The sequence below is a fragment of the Spinacia oleracea genome, chromosome 3 (genome assembly GCF_020520425.1).
Source record: "Spinacia oleracea cultivar Varoflay chromosome 3, BTI_SOV_V1, whole genome shotgun sequence".
NCBI classification, from domain to species: Eukaryota; Viridiplantae; Streptophyta; class Magnoliopsida; order Caryophyllales; family Amaranthaceae; genus Spinacia; species Spinacia oleracea.
Window position 1 is genome coordinate 51938626 of NC_079489.1, and position 11710 is coordinate 51950335.

Below are 11710 nucleotides of genomic sequence, written 5' to 3' on the forward strand. Positions count from 1 at the left end.
AGCATAGTTTTGAATTCCATGAACTGTTTTAAAGATGGGTTTTGAGGCCCATGGTTGTAAAACATTAGGGTTGAACATTTATCATATATGAAATGTATTTTCATATTCCATTTAATCTTGGTTTAGTATTAAATGATGAGTCCCTTCAATTTGACGAAATATTCAAGATAGACTGTCAGGACCAGTCCTGTGACTAAGAAATGTCTATCTAGTGAACTTGAATGTCAAAAGTTGAAAATGGTCCCTGGTCGGAGTTTTCTATAAAGATGGACACATAGAAAACGTTAGACGACTAGAATGCAAGATGACTAGTAGTTCTGTTTCTTGAACTATGTGGACATGGCAATGTCATAATCATTTGCATAGATACTTACTTTGGGAAGACTAGTATCGGACAGACCTATGAAACTTTACTATAAGAGATGAAAATCTGTCATAAGTAAATTTCATTAAAATTATTAGACACTAAATCCTCAATACCTGAGTGATTTGAGATTACTTGTTTGAGAACTGGTTACTTTGACGTTGACCAACCATCGCACCGTAAAAGGAGGCTATAAAGGCAACGCTCAGGTAATCACCTATGAAACGAAGTCTAATCTCAAGATCGCAAGATTGGGATTGTCCTCCCATAAATCGGGATGAGATGCTTAAAATTTGTACAAGGCCACTCAGAGAGCTAGAAACTGTGAAATGCATGGCCGTGCTCAGATGAATCATAGGCTATGATTATCTGTTTATTTGATCAGTTGAACTCTGAAACCGAGAAACACCTCTGGACATAATAAGGATGAAGACTCTTACCTTATGTTCAAGAGCAAGCATCGAGCGACAAAGGAATTAGGAAATGCACACTTGTCCCTAAGGACAAGTGCGAGGCTGAAGGAAATAGTGCCCTTGGTCCAAGTATGCATTCAATGTTAAGTCTTATAAATGCGGTTCAGTATTAATTAACAAGTTAATAATTCAGTGAGATCAAGTGAGCTGAATGCCTAGCTAGAGGCCGCTTCAGTTCAAGTGGAATTAATGATATTAATCCACAGCTTACTCTTGACTGAACCCGTAGGGTCACACAAATAGTACGTAAACGGATCAAGTATTTAATGGCATTAAATACTCTATCTATGGATATTCGGAATCGACGGATCTTGGTTTCAGTGGGAGCTGAGATCGTCACAAGCAAGTGAATACTCCGGAAACGATGATATTACCGGAAAAGGAAATATGGATCGTATCGGAAATATAAATATTATCCAAGTCGTAGATGTTGCCGGAAACGGAAACATGGTACGTATCGGAAAATATTATCGGAAATGGAAATATTGCCGGAATCGGAAATATTGCCGGAAACGGAAATATTGTCAGAATCGGAAATATTATCGGAATCGGAAAATAATTCCGGAAACGGAAATATTAAATATTTGTTCGAAACGGAAATTAATTCCGGAATCGGAAATATTAAATATTGTTCGTATCGGAAATGAATTCCGGAATCGGGAATTTAATCGGAAGCGTATCGTACGAATTAGCATCGGACGAGGCCCGCTAGACGAAGGCCTAGCACGAACCCAGGCCATCGCCCAGCGAGCCACACGCACCATCGCACGCCAAGCCTCGACCAGGCCCAGCGCAAGGTCAGGCCCAGCCAAGGCCTGGGGCGCACGCGCGAGAGCACAGCAGCAGTGGGCCGAGCGTTGTGCGCCTAGCGTGGGCCGCAAGGCTTGCGCAGGTGTACGGTGCTCGTGCAATGCTCGTGCGGGAATCCTAAAGCAATCAGGATTCGAAATATGATTAAATCCTAAAACTATTAGATAATGATTATTTAATAGAGTCCTAGCAGGATTCTAATTAAACTAATTAATATCCTAATAGGATTATAATTCCTTTTCCATACCTCTATAAATAGGTGCCTAGGGTCATAATTTATAAAAACAATTGAAGTATTCAAAGGGTAAGTTTTTGAAAGAAAAATCAGCCATACACTTGCAAACACAATAGCCGAAATTCCTAGTAACCCTAAGGGCGATTCTAGTTGGTCTAACTTGAGGCGGATCCGGACGTACTGTGGACTATCTACGGAGGGACGACATTTGGAGTCCTAAAGACTTGTTCTTGTTCGGTTCGGGCGCAGCTAGGGAGGGCACGCTACAAAGTGTATGCTCCTAAATTATGCTAAATGATTATGTGTAAATAATATGTTTCCTGGCATTAAGGTTTTCCGCATGATTTATGTTTTGTCATATGTATCATAACCTAACAACATATGACAAAACATAAATCATGCGGAAAAACCATAAAGCCAGGAAACATATTATTAACACATAATCATTTAGCATAATTCAGATGCATACACTTTGTAGCGTGCCCTCCCTAGCTGCGCTCGAACCGAACAAGAACAAGTCTTTAGGACTCCAAGTGGCGTCCCTCCGTAGATAGTCCACAGCACGTCCGGATCCGCCTTAAGCTTGACCAACTAGAATCGCCCTTAAGGTAGTATGAATTTCGGCTATTATGGGGCAAGATAGTGACTGATTTTTCTTGAAAATCTTACCTTTGAATACTTCAAATTGTCTCACTAAATATGTGACCCTAGGCCCTTATTTATAGAGTTTTTGGAAAGGAATTATAATCATATTAGAATACCAATTTAGTTTAATTAGAATCCTGTTAGGACTCTTATTAAATAAATCTATCTACTAGGATTAGGATTTAATCGTAGAACAAATTCTAATAGCCTTAGGATTTGTATTGCACACAACCGTACACGAGCACGAGCACGAGCACCACCCGCGCAAGCCTTACGGCCCACGCGAGTCTGCACTCGCTCGCAGCCCAATATCGCAGCCAACTTGATTGCTCCGCGCGCGCCAAGGCCTTGTTGGGCCTGGCCTTGCGCTGGGCCTAGCGAGGCTTGGCTGTGTGTGATGCGTGTGGCTTTGTTGGGCGATGGCCCGGCTTCGTGCTGGGCCTTCGTCTGGCAGGCCTCGTCCGATGCTAATTCGTACGATACGCTTCCAATTAAATTCTCGATTCCGAAATTCATTTCCGATACGAACAATATTTAATATTTCCGATTCCGGAATTAATTTCCGTTTCGAACAAATATTTAATATTTCCGTTTCCGGAATTATTTTCCGATTCCGATACTATTTCCGATTCAGAGAATATTTCCGTTTCCGGCAATATTTCCGATTCCGGCAATATTTCCTTTTCCATTAATATTTTCCGATACGTACCATGTTTCCGTTTCCGGCAACATCTACGACTTGGATAATATTTATATTTCCGATACGATCCATATTTCCGTTTCCGGCAATATCATCGTTTCCGGAGTATTCATTTGCTTGCCTTTGACGATCTTAGCTCCCACTGAAACCGAGATCCGTCGATTCCGAATATCCATAGATGGAGTATTTAATGCCATTAAATACTTGATCCGTTTACGTACTATTTGTGTGACCCTACGGGTTCAGTCAAGAGTAAGATGTGGATTAATATTATTAATTCCACTTGAACTGAAGCGGCCTCTAGCTAGGCATTCAGCTCACTTGATCTCACTGAATTATTAACTTGTTAATTAATACTGAACCGCATTTATTAGACTTGATCATTTAATGCATACTTGGACCAAGGGCATTATTTCCTTCAGTCTCCCACTTGTCCTTAGGGACAAGTGTGCATTTCCTAATTCCTTTGTCGCTCGATGCTTGCTCTTGAACATAAGGTAAGAGTTGTCATCCTTATTATGTCCAGAGGTGTTTCTCGGTTTCAGAGTTCAACTGATCAAATAAACAGATAATCATAGCCTATGATTCATCCGAGCACGGCCATGCATTTTACAGTTTCTAGCTCTCCGAGTGGCCTTGTACAACTTTTAAGCATCTCATCCCGATTTATGGGAGGACAATCCCAATCTTGCGATCTTGAGATTAGACTTCGTTTGATAGGTGATTACCTGAGCGTTGCCTTTATAGCCTCCTTTTACAGTGCGACGGTTGGTCAACGTCAAAGTAAGCAGTTCTCAAACAAGTAATCTCAAATCACTCAGGTGTTGAGGATTTAGTGTCTAATAATTTTAATGAAATTTACCTTTGACAGATTTTCATCTCTTACAGTAAAGTTTCATAGGTCTGTCCGATACTAGTCTTCCCAAAGTAAGTATCTATGCAAATGATTACGACATTTCCATGTCCACATAGTTCAAGAAACAGAACTACTAGTCATCTTGCATTCTAGTCGTCTAGCGTTTTCTGTGCGTCCATCTTTATAGAAAACTCCGACCAGGGACCTTTTTCAACTTTTGACATTCAAGTTCACTTGATAGACATTTCTTAGTCACAGGACTGGTCCTGACAGTCTATCTTGAATATTTCGTCAAATTGAAGGGACTCATCATTTAATACTAAACCAAGATTAAATGGAATATGAAAATACATTTCATATATGATAAATGTTCAACCCCAATGTTTTAAAACCATGGGCCTCGAACCCATCTTTAAAACCATGGGCCTCGAACCCATCTTTAAAACAATTAATGGAATTCAAATCTATGCTTGATTTCCAGTGCTACAACGTGAGTGTTGCTTCTCACTTGTTGCATAGGTTTAGTTATCATGCTTTGCCAATCTTAATATCCTTTTCATCGAATGTTCTTCGAGATATGATGATAAGATCTTTTGAGTATGTTTATTTTGTGATCTAGTCTTTCTTGCTACATTAGTGGTTCTACGCATTTTGCAATGAAGAACCATTAAGTCAACAGACATGTGATCTTCCCAAGTTCAATGAAGAACTCATTAATATAAACAACTCTGTTTTATTGCTTCTTAGGTAATAAGTACTTTTACTTCAACTGTTTAGGTTGCTAGTGATGCTTTGTTTGGATTTAGTTATCCAAGCAGTTCACAGATATGTGGAAGACTTTCCAGCTGTATCTTAGAATATAGAAATTAATATTTAATTAACCACGCAACAACTCATGGTCTCCGATCCATGTTGCCATTTCAAAACACGATGCTCTATAGCTCGTCCTTGCCAATGGTTAACTCCAAAGGGATCTTGCTTGATCCTTTACCAGTGTTTATGCGTGTAGCATCAATATTTAGCATATCTTTATTTCCTTGAATCAAGAACTATTCCTCTGTACCTTTTCAAGTACCATAAGTATTCTTGATCTCAATCTAGTTGATCTTCACTTAGATCAATAGAGATTGGTATATGTTCGTCATGCCTAAAGTCATACGATACGTTTTTGGCGATCCTCATATTATATCATACATGATAAATTCTTTTGCAGAATAATTCCCAATTGAATTCTATTCATGTAACTTTAGCCTATCTAGTTTCAGTAGATACTAAATACAGCTAAATTCTTTGACATATAATATAGGTTAAGAATCTCATTTAGATCCTTTGATGTTTAACTTAGTAAATGCTTATACATAGTTCAAACATTCATTATAGATTTATTCATATTGATCGAATAAATCCAATGGAGTCTTTCGTGTTTGATTTAGTAAATGCCATTACTTAATCCAAAACATTATCATAAGATCTTTGTAAATAGATCATAATACCCAGTATGCACTAAGTTTGGCCTTGGTCCGTCATTGATGAATAATTTTCAAATCTAAGTCATTAGCATTCGAATGTTATTTCATAATAGAGAGATATGTGTATGACACACATAGGACCAATTAAGTTTTATGTACTCCCACTAAACTTCTTATATATCTATAAGAATCATGTATATTTTATGAAACTAAAATACTTATTAACTTCACTAAAATACTATTCCAATTCCCAATTGCTTGCTTAAATCTGTACTTAGATTTCATAAGCTAGCATTCATTTCAAGCTTTATTTGGATCCACAAATCCTATGACATGCCATGTACATAGTTTTCTTCCAACATTTGATTGAGGAATACGTTTTGTCATCCAATTGCCATATGTACCAATATGCAATCATTGCTTGAATTATAGACTTAAGCATTACGATTTTGCATGAGGTTTCAACACAATCCACACCGTGAATTTGCTTGTAACCTTTAGAAACTAATCTAGCTTTGCGTGTGAACACAATTTCATGTTTGATGGTTTTTATCCTTAAAACAAACTTACAACCAATAGGTGTGAAACTATTCTTGCAAATCAACAAAATTTCAATTTTGTCATCAAAACATTGAGTATGTTTTATGGCCTCTAACCATTTAAAACATTTGAGTCTATATATGGCCTCTAACCATTTTAGGGAATCTGGGTTTCGTCATAGCTTCCTTACAGGTCACAAACTCATTAATCTACATGATAATAGTTTGACTGCAAGTTGTAGGTTTCTTCACTATCTAATAGAAGAATCTCATAGTTTCATTGACCTGAACTCTATGTTTCTTCACTATCTAATAGAAGAATCTCATAGTTTCAGTGACTTGAAATCTATGCCTACTTGGGTATAGAACATCAAACAATAGAATATCAACAGCCACTTGAAAGTCCTTTGAATATTCTGTTCTCCTTGAAGCACTTGTAAAGTTTTCTAAGAGATGTCTATTCTTTAAAGCCACTTCTAAAGTCCTTAACGAATAAGTGTGTCCGTTTATGTTTGTTGTTCGCCTCAAAGACTTTCGAGGTCTATTTTCTCCCACTTGTCATTTTGGAAACGAATCTCCAAAAGGACATCATTTCGAGCAAACAAACATTATGTTCTCAAAAATTCGTGGTAGAAACAATACCCTTGTGTCTCATTTGAATAAATCACAATGAAACATATATCTATATTTGGGCCTTAGTTTGTTGAATAACAAACACTATGCTCCCACTGAGTTTTGCAACTCTTTAGATATATATTATGAAAAGATATTATGAAATTACTTTTCAATAGCTTTGACGAATTTGGTTTAGTTTGGTGGTAGTTGAGCATTTTGTTTTAGAAATTATAGGAAAAGTCTTTATGAATCATCATTGATCGAATCAAGTACTATTGACTTCGATCATTCCAACTTAGATATGCCATATCTTATGGAGCTAGATCGTGAAAATTACTACGCACAATCATTGATGATCATAATTGGTCTTAAAGTAATCATCTTCATGATCTAACCTAGATCTTTATGATTTCTTGCCAAGTGGATTTGATACTTCTGAATCTTTGAACTAGCCAAACAGATTCAAACTTATATCACATTGAGTAAATAATCCAATATTCACTCAAATCCAGGTGATACAATAAAGTCATAAAATATTTCTTTAGCTTTGAACTCTATTGTCTAGGCGTTCTAACAATAGTTCATATCTTTTGTTACTTTCAACAAGTAAGACTAGTTGTCTTAAATTGATCTAGAAATCAATCAACTTTCAAAAGTCCATCAAAAAAGAGCTTTTGAATGTTAACTTGTTGATATGGTCTAAGAAACAATGCTAAAGGTTAGTGGAACTCAAATCAAGGGGTTGATTTGAACCTAGTAAAATTTTTATTGTTAAATAGTTGTTTGTTTTTAATCAAGCATATTGACTCAAACCGTAAATGACCATTTCATTCAAATAAACAAACAAACAAGCATTGTTTTCGTTCTTCTGAATGTGAGTCTTTCTGTGGTTGAAAACAGAAATTTAGGTATGCTGATTGTGGAACAAAATAGCCATTAAGTTTCAGCCTTTGAAAGGACTTAAAACAAACTAGATGACCCTACAACTAATGTAGCATGCCATGCTTCATTTCTACTTGTAGGTCATTAGTGTATCCTAGCTTCCATTGTTTGAGTTATTATCGAAGTAAGAACCTCACGCGGTATATGATACCAAAGAAGTTTGATTGCTAGGTCACTTCTCTTTAAATATAAACTTATAGGTAGAAACGGAATTGTAAATTCCTTTCATTTGCTCCTTGTTTTCCTATTTCTTGTACCCTTTCTTATAGTCTTAAGAATTGTATTCTTTAGTGTTGACTCTTATATTTTGTTTAGACATGTCCAATGTCACTCCAACAAAAAAGTTATTACCATTTTATTTATGTTGAAAATTCTGTTTCAACTAGATTATCTTACCAGAAGCTTCTAAAGTTCTCTAAGCATCGATCTATTCGAATGTCTAGGGACTAGACTCATTCGAGAATTAAATGGACAAAGATATTAGGTTGTTAACCATTGGTAAAGGTGAGCGTTTAAACTCAATGCTTTATGATCTCAAAACTACATTGTATTTTGAATTCACAAGCACCAAAAATCGGTTCGCCATTCGATTTTGATACTGAAAACAACCATAAAAGTCGCTAAAAGAAACGTACATTTTAAATTGCTCATTTTCTCTCATTTTCGTGAATCGTTCTTGGATTCACTACCAATCGAGGAAATTTACTGTTACCTTTCTAAAAGGATTTATTGCAGTGCAAGATATTTAATTATAAACAATAATTAAAACATACATTGAAGCATGCAAAGTCTAAACATTTATCATTAGTAATAACTTGAAAATTAAAGCAATCATGCAATTTAAACAAGTCATTGGCATTTTATTCAAATTTATTGTTCCGGCAGGTGTGAATAAAATGATTCCAAGACCCTAAAACCATTGAAGAATTAAGCACATTGTATATTTTGACTCAATTCTAAAACATTTTAGGTAAGCAAAAGCCTTTTGCTAATAGTCTAAAAACTACTCTTGGTTGATAGGTACGTCTAAGAACTTGTTAGGTAAACCTATCGATTTTTCCACGACATAAAAGGACTCCTTACTTATATCGTTGAGTTTCACCAAAACTAACATGTACTCCCAATTATTTGTGTACCTTACCCCTTTAGTATCGATAAGTAACACCTCGCTATGGCGGAAACCTATTACTAAGATCGATGTAAAGGATATCCAAGTAAGTGTTATTTTGGCATGGCACCTTTTAACTCAATTTTTAAGTTTGGAACTTAAGGCTCTTACTATGTTGGTTAGATTTTAAGTGAACTAAAATCCTTAATCATGCAACATAATCAAGCCACAATCTCATGCATATTTAAGACATATTTAAAAGCAATAAATAACTTAAAGAATGCATAAGATAATTGTGATCTAGTATGGCCCGACTTCATCTTGAAGCTTCAACTTCAAAGTCCGTCTTGAAAATGGATTGGAAACTCCGTCTTGAATTTCACCGTGGGAGGCGCCATTTTCTCCAGATAGGATCAGCTATAATTAAACTAATTACAACTATTTGATGGTACGCAGACCATATTTGAATTGAAAAACAAATTTGGTGCATTAGACCAATTACATTCAAATTAATGGTATGCAGACCATATTTTCTATCCTATTTGGGTCATACTAGTCACTTCATAACCTGCAAAACAGTACATATACAATATATACCATTCACCCATTCATTATCATGAATGGCCCACATAGCTGGTTAGTAAGACACATTGTATGCATCACATAAATATTTGCAGCAATTAATCAAGGGCACCAATAATCTACCAATTATTCAGTCCTTATTAATTCTAATCAAGTTGTTTAACCTTAAAGGATTTGTAAACCTAATCAAGAGTTTATGACTAAAATTGCTCACACTTAAACCAATAAATTCATATGCTTTACTAACTTTAAACATAAAAATGTATTTCTAGTCTAACCGGAAACATACAAATTTAATTAAAATTTAAAGCTCATATAAATTTATAATCGAATCCATTTTATTTAATTTATTTTTCAGTTAAGTAAATTTAAATTAATTCAAGGTTTAATTTTAGTAAAATAATTAGTATAAATAAAATTTATAATAATTATAATATTCAAAATTAAAATCCGAGAAAACAATTTAAATTATTAATTTTAAAATTAATTAAAATTATTTCCGAACTGAAAATTTAAAATTAAAACTTAAACGCATCAATAGTTTGCAAGACGAGGCACTTGGGCTTGCGCCCAAGCCCCATCGAGCTACGAGGCCCATGCCCGTGCCATAGACCGTTGCACATTGCCCGCACAGCCATACGCACGCACGCCCCATGCCACGCACACACGCAGCCTTGCGGGCTACGCTGCGCGCAGCCTCGTGTTGCGTCGTGGCTGCTGCCCCTTGGCGAGCTTGGTGCGTCGTGGCGCAGCGCATTGCTTCCCACACGCATCGTGCTTGTTGCTGTGTGCCATAGCTGTAACACCCCGATGATTTTCTCTTTTCTAAAACAACATTTTAATATAAAACGTAGAGAATTATCAAGGCATTATCGCCCGTGTGAAAACGTAACGGCTTATTTTGAATTTTGCAGCGGAAAACATAAAACTAACTTTAGGTTTATAAATAATCGATTACAGGTTTAATCCAAAAAATCATCCAACGAAAATAAGGAAATATAAATAGTACGACAAGTTTAAAGTCCCAATTAACAAACCCAAGTTAACTTAGCAAATCAAAACTAAATACAAGCTCTCTATTCCCGATCCCAATGATGCAACATCTTCAAACCTGCAGATGGACAATGCTTATTGATCCTTAGAGACTGCTCACCAAAGATTGGGTCATCACAGGATTAATAAGGCATAGCCATGATCAACATGCACAAGCAAAAGCACGTAATCAGCAAAGCTAAGTACTACATACTAAATCAATAATAATCCTAACATGATTCTATTAAACGAACGATCCTAACATGGTACTAAATAAAAAATAATCAAGGATAATCAAGATATATTGACTTGAAGACTATATTTGACTAAACTAGACCTTTGTATCATTAACATTATTTTAATTGAAATAGTCAATGGACTGAGTTGTCTACTAGAAACTTCTTCTTCTTCACTAAGGAAGACGAGGTACGGGCGCGACTCCGTAAACCCCAATGACCTGCGATATCGAGGGACTTTTTAAATAAAAATAGAACCGGTGATCAATCCGGCCCCAGAAAAAGCCATAGGCTACCCATGACCCCAACTCCTGATTGTCCGTCACTTTAGACGTGCACAGTCTAAAGCTATTGCTACTCATTTTTAATTTACATGACTTAACTTTTAATACTTGGTTATGACTCATCAAACATAAATATTATATTCAACAAGTAAACACAACTTCTTTTATCTTTGAATTAAACCAGTGATCACAACATTCAACCAAGCGCCAATTCCAACTATTTTAATCCTTTCTTTATCCATATTTAAAAACCTTTATTAGGTATAAGGTTCAACTACCAAACAAGGTCCTCGGCCCTTATAAAGTAGTGAAAATCTAAAGAGGAACAACGATCAATAAAGATCTAAACCAATATTAAATAATATGAAGTTCCACAAAACCAACATGCTTGCATCAATATTCCATGCTAACATGATTCAATTCTTATAAATAAAGTTCTATGCTCAACGCATTAATTCAACGACATTGAACATGAAATTCCAACATAAACAAGTTCATAAATATATTCATCATATTCTCAATACAACACACATCCAAGCACACAGGTATGTACGTACCTCGTGTAAACAAACTGATAGGCCACTTTAACGAATTCAAAAGTCGCCCAAAAAGAATTCTCTGCCTAAAAACAACCAATAAAATTCCCCAATCAATTTCTAATAATTTACAGCAACACTAACGTACTCTAAAAACATCCTAAACATATTTAGAACGTTCCCCAATGACAACACTTAGCTACTAAGCCTCCTAACATAGTGATTACTACACTAATGATCACCAATTATCATAAACTCCAATAAAGCATCTCTTTTTTAAAATT